General features: G+C 36.6%; 1 pseudogene; it reads right to left on the bottom strand.

Annotated features, from left to right (window-relative positions):
- Positions 1-3,309: 3,309 nt before the first annotated feature.
- LOC6036844 lies at positions 3,310-7,796 on the bottom strand (annotated as a pseudogene).
- Between the last annotated feature and the right edge of the window lie 3,293 nt (positions 7,797-11,089).

Here is an 11,089-nt window from a genome sequence, read left to right as displayed (position 1 = left end):
TTCTTTTAATTCTTCCAAAAAAACAGTAATTTTGGGAGTTATGGCATTTTTTCCAAATAAGTCATTTTCCAACAATTATTTTCTGTGAGTTTCTTTTAATTTTAGAATATAATTTTGATTTTGTTTTTGATTAAAGCAAATTATTGAATTATTTCTGTGATTTTTTGCATCATTTTCAAGAATCATTTTCGGTAGGCCATTTGGCGGTCATTAGGCCATTTGACGCTCGAAAATTGCAAAATTCACGGGGACCTCAATTTCAAAACACAAAATTTCACGCAAATTTCCCGGAACTTGAAAAATGTTAAAAAATAATCTTGTCCAGTCAAAATGAGTAAAATATGAATTTTCTGCGACATTTAACCCATTAAACATATTTTTAAGAGTATTAGCTTACTTATCAAAAACTAAATCTTAAATCAATTTGCAAAAATAATATCATTTTTAACTTAATCGATTTTTTTTTCTAAATGAGAAAAGAAAACAAAAAAGTGGTATTTTTTAACTTTCACGGGAATCATCCACCCAAACAAACAAATATCGATAAAATTAAACAGGTCCAAACAAATTTGATATGTTTTTAATATGTGATTCCGAAGATAAAAAAATACTCTTCATTATATTTTGAATAAAGCAAACCTTGATTCTTTTAACATCTTTCAAAGCTAAAAGCAAAGTAATCCACTTTAACGACCCCCGGGTCTTTTGTGGGCTCTGTTGCAAGTTTCTGCTCATTTCTAGGCGTCCGAAAGTTATGTGTGGTGAGTCACTCAAAACCTCTTTTACGCTAATGGACCGACGTTTTACTTCCCCATCCGATAGAAGGCGTGGTCAGGCAAATCTCGTCTCGAAAAATGCCACCGGGTCCGTCTGGGATTGAACCCAGGCCATACTGGGGTTTAGAGGCTACCACGCTAACCACTAAACCACCGGACCCGGCATCTTTCAAAGCTATACCTTTCAAATAAAAAAGCAGTAATATTTTTAATACAGCGAATGAAAATATTACTAAATTTTGTTAGTTTCTAAAAAAACTCAAAAATCTGAATATTTCTTCAAATTGTTCATATCAACTTGACATACATATATATTCAAGCTTTTTAATTGAAAACTAATAAAATTTAATTAAATAGTCGTTTTGGATGAAATATTTATTAAGATGTTATTTAAAAAAAATGATTTGAGAAAATTGACAAATTCACGCCGTCCACGAAATCGTCAAAAATCACTAACCCCTTATTAGTAATTAAAAAAGAGTATTCACTGCCTTTTTTTGTAAATTAATGTGGATTTAGTTGACAACTTCAAGAATATTTGAACTCATATATTTATAAGAATATAAATGAATTTGACTTTATAATATTATGTTTATTTTAGTTTTTTTCTGAGCCTAGTGAAATTTGCACGAATTTTGATAATATGGTTTAAACTGAAAATTTTAAAATTAAAAAAAGAAACTTTAATATTTTCTTAAAATATCTTTTTTTAGGTTTTCGGTTTTTCATGAAACATATGAAAGGTGGAATGAAAAATCTTTCAAAATGTCAATGAAAATTCAAGTTATCTTAATTATGTTGGCTAGTACATCTTGTTTGATTAGGAATTCAGTAAAATGTAACATAGATAAAAAAGAAGTTATTCAGAGAAACGTTTTAACTTATTTAATACAAAGATTTTTTTTGTATGGAAATTATCCACGACGGGGTGGGTTTCAGATTTCCAAAAAAGTGTCCACCTGGTTTATGGATAGTCCCTTAAACACAATCTGACGAGAACAAAGGTATGAATATATCATTAGTAGGGTTAGTGAAATATCACGATTTCGCGGACAGCGTGAAATCCGTAAAAATTCGCTTTTTCCGCGAAATCCCGTGAAATTTTATGTTTTTTTGTGAAACTGTGACGATTTTTCTCAAAAAACTACTGTAGAATGAAGCGAGTGAATACCTTTGTTCAATTAGTAGTATAGGGTTATTGAATTTTGACGATTTCGCAGACGGTGTAAAATTCTTTAAATTTATCAATTTTCTGATTTTTTTTTTAAATGAGATCATATTAAATATTTTTACCAAAAAGACTATTTAAGTAAATTTTATTATTTTTCAATTGAAAAGCTTAATTTGAACCATTTGAAGAATTGTTTAGATTTTTCAGTTTTTTAGAAACTAACTAAATTAAGTAATATTTTCATCCGCTGTAGTAAAAATTTAACTACTATTTTGTTTGAAAGGTATAATTTCAAAATTAAAATCACTTAAAAGGACCTAATAAAAACAAGCAATGAATAAAAAATAATAATTTCAAAACATATTAAAAGAATCAAGCTTCGTTTTTTTTTTCAAAATAAAATGAAGAGTATTTTTTCTCTTTGAAATCACATTTTAAAAACACTCCATATATTTTTCTGATTCCTGTTTAATTTTAACGATATTTGATTGTTTGGGTGGAAGTAAAAAATACCACCTTTTTTTGTTTTCTATTCTCATTTCAATTCAAATTTCGATTTCGTTACAAATTTTATTATTTTTGCCTATTGATTTTAAATTTACTTTTCGAATTGAGATTAAAACCTTAAAAATTATTTGGAATGGGCTCAATGTCGAAGAAAATTCAAACTATTCTATTCATTTAAGATGGACAAGATTGTTAAATCTTGCTTTGATATGAAATTCAATAAAATGTAAACTGAAAAAACAGAAGAAAATCAGCGAAAACTGTTTAGCATTATTCGTCGAATATTATAAAATGCAGATCAATAAATGAAAATTAGCATCCCGGATGAACGAGGATGATTTGATGATCATATAGAAATATTAAATGACTATTTAGTATAGAATCACCATTTGTTGAATTGTTTTCCCAAAAACATTTTATCAGATAGTTATTATTTGTGAAATTTTCATGTAATTGTTTTTAATAGTCATTGATTTTGGTCAGAAAAATGAAGATATTTGACCTTCTGGGAACTATTTGAGAAGTCATTCATCTTCAACAAAAATTTAAATAAGTTTTTTTTACACAGATTAGTATTATTACTGTTATTAATGATATTTTTTTTACTTACCAAAATATCCTTAATAATTATTTGTCGAATGGTGCTGTTGGAAATATTCGACTTAGTTTTTTCTAAGAAAAATATATTAAAAGACCTGTGTCAGGAATATTAAGCGAATAAACATTTTTTTCTCGATTGGAGTACAATGGATTTATTTGTTATTTGATAGTACAGAACATTACATATTCAACAATGAATTTACAATGATTATCTTATATGTGAACAATGGAATTTGTGTTTCGATTTTTTTTTTTTTGCATTTAAAATAAGCAATATTTTTTAATGTATATACCTAAATATCTAAATATGCGTGTATTAAAAATGTAATAATTCACATTATCAAAAAGTAATCATTACAAAAATCAGCTGATTGAATTGAATTAATTTTTAGCTCGGTCACCACCGGCATCGCTGACTTTTGGTAGGGCGAACCGGCGACTGGATATGATCGGAACATTCCGACGTCAATTTGAAGATGACCACCGGCCGGGTAGTTCCGTTGATAGCATCTGATAGCTATTTAATGTGCAAGGAGTTTGATGGAGCGACGATTAGAAATTCTGTCGATTCTAAAAAGAAGCATAAACATAAACCAATTTTGTCGATCCTAAAATTGATATATTTTTAAAATAGTCTCAAACAATCTAAAAAATTCAAACCACCGGCTGGTCCTCGGTTGCCATTTCAGAGATTGCCGCTGCTGCGGTTCCTCACTGGACAGATTTTTTCCCTGGCGGAGATTCCTCAATCAGTTTGGTTACCGTCGTTTTAGTTTCCTTCAGCCAATAAACCTGAGCCACGGTAAGGCAGTGACTGTCCGACTTGAACTTGACTGACGAGGAGACAGGTGAAGGATCATCAGCTCTGGTATGGGTTAACGGAAAAGTCTTGCAGCGCCCAAAGCTTGCAATTTAAATTGTAGTCGATCTTCAGCTGCGGCTGTTGCGTACCAGCGCCACCACTAATCTGAACATCCTCATCCTCCTGTACCTCACTGGTCTCCCATTCTCTCTCGTTTTTCACACCGACCGAGTCGACGATTCCGCACAATCAGTCATCGAACGCGCAGAATCTCCCAAATCACTCTCCTCCACCCCGTACTTGATGATCTTCTTCAGATTAAACTCCGAAATTATATGTGAAGAAAAATTCCTCCCTGGTCGCGACCCGCACTTGTCCAGCGTAACGGCATTAAACATGATCCTCAGCAGTAGCATCGAGATCGTCGGAGGGGTCATTTCCGACCGACAGACCGCAACCGCAAGCGAGATGAATGTTTCGATCGCCGGAATGCCGTCTGTCCCGGCCGGTCGCAGATCGCGAACGCCTGGTGCTGTGCGAAATGCCTGTCAATGTCCGTCGAGGACTTCGTCTCGTTGTAATCCTTCAACAGCTCGATGCTGATCCCTCGGTGCATTTGTTTACCGTTGTCTAGAACAAGATTTCGCAATAAATTACACCAAAACCAAAGCAAAACTTACCGTAAATGTTTTAAACAATTTGAGACCACTGGGAGCACCTAGGTTCAACCGCTAAACGGAAAGAATTTGGCCAAGAAAATTCCCTCAGCAAATCGTAGCACGTCCGCAGAAAGTTGTGCTTGAAAGCGGTGAAGAAAAAATCCTCCTTCCAGGTCGTGACATTGTTCTCAGGTGCAAATCGCCTTGCACTTATCCAGCGTGACGGCTTAAAAAATGTCACCCAACAGCACCACCGGGATCATCGGAGCGGTCATTTCCTAGTTCCGACCGACAGGCAGCAACCGCAAATGAGTACAAGAAAGCACAGAGGCATCGATTTTCCAACTTTTTAGTACATATTTGTGCTTTATTTATATCCACTATAAGTATCGCTGTCAAAGACCGCTCATGATAATTTAAAAAAACATTTGCTGAAAATGCTGCTTAATAAAAAATCGTGGTTTATCGGTTAAAGGAAACGCAAATATGGTAAAATGTAGACTTATTTTATTAGGTCCTAAAAACAAATGTAAACTTTGAGTTTATATCGCTCACATCCTATGTCAATGTTCATTAAAGTTCTCTCTCCCCCAACTTCTTCTTCTTTTCCTCCTTCTCGCCGTCCCTATCATCTTTCTCCTTCTCCTTTCCGTTCATCTCCACGCACTGTGTATCGGTAAAATTATCCTGGGCAAGGTCCGGCAGCAGGTTCAGGATGTCCTGCAGCTGGTACACGATCTGGTGGTTCACCGGCAGCTGCCCGTTGCCGACCTTCAGCAGTTAGTTCTTGATTTTGCGCAGCTGTGAGCTTCAGTCCGCTGGCTGGTGATCTTCTGCGTCAAATTTACGACGGGCGTGTCCTTCATGTCCCGCAGCAGGTGTTCCACGCCCACCTCTTCCACTTCCTCCGCCCAGTTTCGCTCGGTACGTGCTCGAAGGTCTTCGACGTGGGACTGCCGTCGTCATGCACCTCCTCCATCGCGATGTAAACCTCCGGCGGCAGACCCAGGTCATTCGGCTTGGCATCGATTAAGACGAGCACCGAGTAGTAGCGCCGGATCAGCTTATTGATGGAGATGTCGTTCTGGCACAGCTTCGGGCCCGTGTGGTACCAGCCGTTCGCGGACGTTCACCTTTTTGAAAATACCGTACGTGTTCACCAGGTAGTCGTGGTCCAGGAACCACACCGATTTGTCCTTGTCGTCCTCGTCGAAAGGGACCTCAAAGCTACTGGACACGTCTAGCACGCACTTGGCCCTCCAGCAGCCGAGCAGCTTCCGTTTAAAGTGGTCCACCACGCTCAGCAGCACCAGCGGGTGCACAATCACCTTCGTGATGCTCGTTTCCGACAGCATCTTGGTTGCGGGTTAGCTTCCTTGGTCAGGCGGAACAGGTTCTTAAAGATTCCGGCGGGGTTTTGCCTCAAATTGGTGCGGACAATGTTTATTTTGCCACCGGTAAATCTGAGGTTCGGAATTCGGATGATGATTGAGATTTTTCAGTTTAGTTTGTTTTATTTACTGTCAAACGTCTGTCACATTGTCCCTTCAAATCAGGGTATACCCTGTATACTTGCATGCAACATTGCACAACATCGGTCGACTTAATCGATTCAATTTATTAATCGACAAAGACGACCAAACCCCCTCCTTAACAACAAATCTGTCAAAACCGTCAAAACAAACCGATACTGCTCGATCAGCTGCTGCCGAAGCTTCTGCTGTCTGTCCAGCTGTTTTGCTGTTGCAAGCAGAAAGGCGTCATCCTCGAATGACGCATTATAAACATTCCCGTATCGAATATTAAATTTTAAACAGCTAGTAGTTTCTTGTCCAAAACTAATCTTGAAATAGAATTAATCATATGAATCGCATTCACATAATTTGTGCATATTAACGATAAGAATTAAGGCTGAAATTATTTATTGTTAGTTTTGTAACCAATTTGTAATTATCTTTTTGCTTTTCTCATAGACGTCATTTGTGGACGCTCCCTTTTTCGCGATGACGCGCCAAACGTCAAAGTAGGCCGGTTGTGCTAATCGTTGTTGTGGTTTCGTGCAGAACTATTCGGTTTTTTCTAGCGTTCTGTTGCGACTTTGTTCCGTGTTCCTGAAAACAGTAAACAGGAACCGCGAGTGTGTTTTGTGGCAGATGGGATGTCGACTGAGGAGGAGGATCGTCACGGATGCAGTTTCCAAATCCGCTCCGGGGGAATATTCCTCTACCGTAAACGTCAACGAAAACGTAAGTTTGTTTTTAGCTAATGTAGCTATCACCACGAACAGACTTAATTGGGTGGTTCTCCAGTTGATTTGTTTTCAAAAGTGTCTGGTTCTAGCATCTACAGGTTTGTTTACCTGTCGAGAATTTGCGGTGAGCTCTAGCAAAACAATGCAAAAGTGCCGTTGTGGGTTTGTGAACAAAGAGTGTGTCCTGCTCACGCTAAGGATGTTTACATCTGGCACAAAAGGGATGCACTCTTTGTTTATAGAGCCACAACGGCCCTTTTGCATTGTTTTACTAGAGTTCAAGAACCAAAAGTAAATCAATCGGAAAACCATCCAAGTGTGGCTCTCGTAAACAAACAAGTCATTCTGGAATTTGACGGAAGGTTTACTTTCAGATTTTGCAAAACATGTACGTGCGTGCGGTATTTCGAGAGAGGATGTGTACTGCCGATAGAAATGACCGATTACAGACCCTCCCGGTGGTCCGCCTCTTCGCTTCCGCTGTCTAGAAGTCGACGCCGGTTGTGTACCTATTTGACACGGCACGAGCTGCAGGCCAGAACGGCGAGTACGGTCGTTTGGCAACGAAGGGCGCGGTCATTTAGATAAGTATTAAATTCAAATCTCAGGTTCTCGATCTCTGATTTCAAGCAAAACAATGTAAATGGGCCAAAGCCCAAGTGTAAAGTTATCTTCTTAGGTCAGTGGATGTTTACATAAGGAACAAGCAGGACAAACTCTTTGTTTACTCTTCGGCTTTGGCTCATTAAAATTATTTTGCTTGATTTTGATTATCCTTTTTGTTTCTACGGGTTTTCTAGTTGCTTTAAAAGTACACATTTATTATTGAATAATCATTGTGTATTTTTGAAGGAACGAAATTTTCGTTCTATGGCCTGATAACTCCCTTCCTCGATGTTCCCGTCGATATTTTAACTGATGTTTTTCATGACTTTTAGTGGATGTGAAAAGTTGTCTTTAATGCATGTTTAATTCAATTTACAAATGTTTATTTTTTGCTGCGTTTCAAGATGCTGGGCAGAATAGGTCATTAGGATGTAACAAAAATGACTTTTTGGCGGGCATTCAGGGGTTTGTTCCGGTGGGCATACTGAGCCTAAATCCCAAATATGAGCTTGATTGGACGTCACAGGAGCTGGCGCTCCGCCCTTCAATTTTAAATGGAATTTAACCCGTAAAAAAAGATTTTTTCAAAAATGTCACTTTTTGAGGCATTTTGGCCACCAATGCGTTTACCAAAAACATCACTGGCGTGTAGGCCAGATCCTTGCGCATCTTTTGGTATACATAACATTGAAGTTTGGAGCATCCTGGAGCTCGGTACAGACCTTCAAAGTTTGGCATTTTTTCGAAAAATCGGTTCCAGCAAAATCAAATGGCGTCTCGGGCGTCGCGAGGTGCGACGCATATCTTTTTTGCCGGGGCCGATTTTTCGAAAAAATGCCAAACTTTGAAGGTCTGTACCGAGCTCCAGGATGCTCCAAACTTCAATGTTATGTATACCAAAAGATGCGCAAGGATCTGGCCTACACGCCAGTGATGTTTTTAGTAAACGCATTGGTGGCAAAATGCCTCAAAAGTGACATTTTTGAAAAATCTTTTTACGGGTTAAATCCCATTTAAAATTGAAGGGCGGAGCGCCAGCTCCTGTGACGTCCAATCAAGCTCATATTTGGGATTTAGGCTCAGTATGCCCACCGGAACAAACCCCTGAATGCCCGCCAAAAAGTCATTTTTGTTACACTCTAATAGGTCATGTTCATTAAAATATTTCCAGAGTTTTTTTTTGAAAAGGTCCAATCAGCTATTGTCTTTTATATGTTTATATGACCTATTAAAAAAAAAAACTCTAGATTTCCAAATTGATGATAAGCCAAAAACATAAATCTGATTTGAACAGGCACATTTCCTCTACATTTACTTGAAAACGAAGAATTGATACTTTGTGTTTTTCTCCTTTACAGGACTAGTAATATTCGAGAAATAACCAGGTAGCTTTTACCAAGGTAATGTTTGGATTTATTTCATCGTATATTCAACTAATATTTTATCTTTTTAGATGAATCAAGGAAAAGAAAGAACCTTAATGCAGCCTTCAGCTTGTTGGATGAACTTGAAGATGATCAGCAAGGTGTGTAAACAAAATATTAGTTCTAAGTGTCCATATCACTTTTTGAGTTTTGAAACGAAAAGTTTATTTTAAAAGTGTTGAAAACCTTTTTTCATAATTCAGACTGTTTAAAACATCAATTTTCAAGTAGTTTTTTTTTCTGCCCGGGATATAGCTTTCCATATGATAAAATAATAGCACTTTTTGTTATGCAATCAATCCATATAAATAACAGTTTTTGTTATTTGGGTGCTCCCCATCCACCGCTCAGAATAACAAACCTTGTTATTCTATTGTTCTGGATTCTATGTTATTAGTATGTTATTGCAATAACAGAGCAATAACAATTTGAGTTATTTTTCGAACAAATCTTTGTTATGGAATTTTGTTATTTTAACAACTAATCCGATCATCCCAATAACAGATTTTGATCTTCTCACAATATCAAAAACTGACCTTCCCAAGTTATTTCCGTCTGCTCGGGAACAGCTGTAAAGAAAGTCTTGATTGCGACAAGGATCCATTCGTTTTTTTCGATTCTAGCCAAAAACCAGTTCCAGCAAACATCCCTGATTGATACACGGATCAATAAGTTGCTTTCGGTGCGGCTAATCCAGCTGTATTTGGAAAGTCGGCGATCCAGACCTTTCCGGAATGGTCAAGGCAACTTTCATAGGGAACCTTTGTTGGCGAAGCTGGAAACAGACTCGGTTTTGCGTGGATTTCTTTGGAAAAGGCGGAGCATCTCGCAGCATGTTTTGTTTGTATGATAACAAGTTGTATTCTGGAGCAACATTAGAAAGGGACGGTACGAAATTGCTCTTACAACCTTCTTCCCATTTGAACACATGAGAAGAAATGCCGTAAGAGCAATGTCGTACTGCCCCCTTCAAATGTTGCATGTTTTTTTATTTACATTTTTTTATTTAGTGTGTTTTCTTTTTTTCAGGTTTAATCCAAGAACAACAAGATCACCAGATGAACTCTCGGTTATCCGACGTTGCACGACTGTGCCGTTTTCCTTCAGAACAATCTGCAGAACCGACTGCTGAAATAACCTGGGACCCCACCATCCGACCAATGATTTCCAAAGGATGGTGGAGATGGAGCTGATCGTGCTGTACAGCTTCGGTCAACTCTCTACTGCAGTGGATGCCTCCCTGAACTGTGTTTTTCTTCTTCTGTATAAGTTAATTCTAAAATTTGTTGTACTATTTTCTCTTCAGTTTAATTTGTTGCTGATTTAGAATCCCGCAAACTCTCCATCATGTTTGAATTTAAAATTCCCATATCATTAGGCCAATTCAGACAAAAATATAATATATATCAAATAAAATGAAAAAAATAAATAAGCTGTTTGACCAAAGCAAAATTAATGTTTTCTAGCTCAAAATTCCGAAAATCCTTGAAAAAATGATGTTTATTCGAATTGTTACAACTGTTCCCCAAAATGTAATGTGCCATGAAAAATCACTGATATAACTATTTAAAACCCTAAAAATACCATTTGAGAAATGGTGAAATCCCTAAAATATATACGCAAAAATGAACTTTCAAAAAGCATTTGACAAAGTGTCGCTAGAAGAAAAAATCAAATAGTGAATATTGCTAACAACATATATGGGGAATAGTTCACTATTTGAGAGACGGTGAGGAATTAAAAAAATGATTTACCGAATAGTGGCTATACAATTTGGTAAAATGTTGATTGAATATTTAACAAATGATTTTCAAACGGTTTTTTTCTATGCGGGATGCCCTACATTTTGTTTCAAAATATCAATAGAACCATAAACCATAAACCAGATGGAAACTTTTTTGAAAACTAGGAGATTTTTTTTGTGTCGCGTTCAAATTTAGTGAAAATTTTCTATTTAAGTGAAGAATAATGTATAATGAAGCCTAAAAAGTAGATTCTTTGATTTAAACATAAGAGTTTCAGAGTTATTTTAACATTTTTTAAGTTCCGCGAAATTTGCTATTTTCGAGCGTGAAAAATCACTAAGCCTAATCATTAGTATCACGTTTGAATGCAGCGTGGACCAAACAGAAGATTTAAGAATTTGAAGGTATGAATATATCAAAATGAAAAGAAATTCTCTATGTTTCATTATACATTCACATAAAAACTAATATTTGAAAAAAAAAATCAACACAAATTTCTAGGAAATGGTTTATTCTGAGAAATTGGCCATCCTGGCGGAAGGATTTCT

The sequence above is a fragment of the Culex quinquefasciatus genome, chromosome 2 (assembly GCF_015732765.1).
Source record: "Culex quinquefasciatus strain JHB chromosome 2, VPISU_Cqui_1.0_pri_paternal, whole genome shotgun sequence".
NCBI lineage: Eukaryota > Metazoa > Arthropoda > Insecta > Diptera > Culicidae > Culex > Culex quinquefasciatus.
This window is presented reverse-complemented; position numbering and strand designations above follow the sequence as displayed.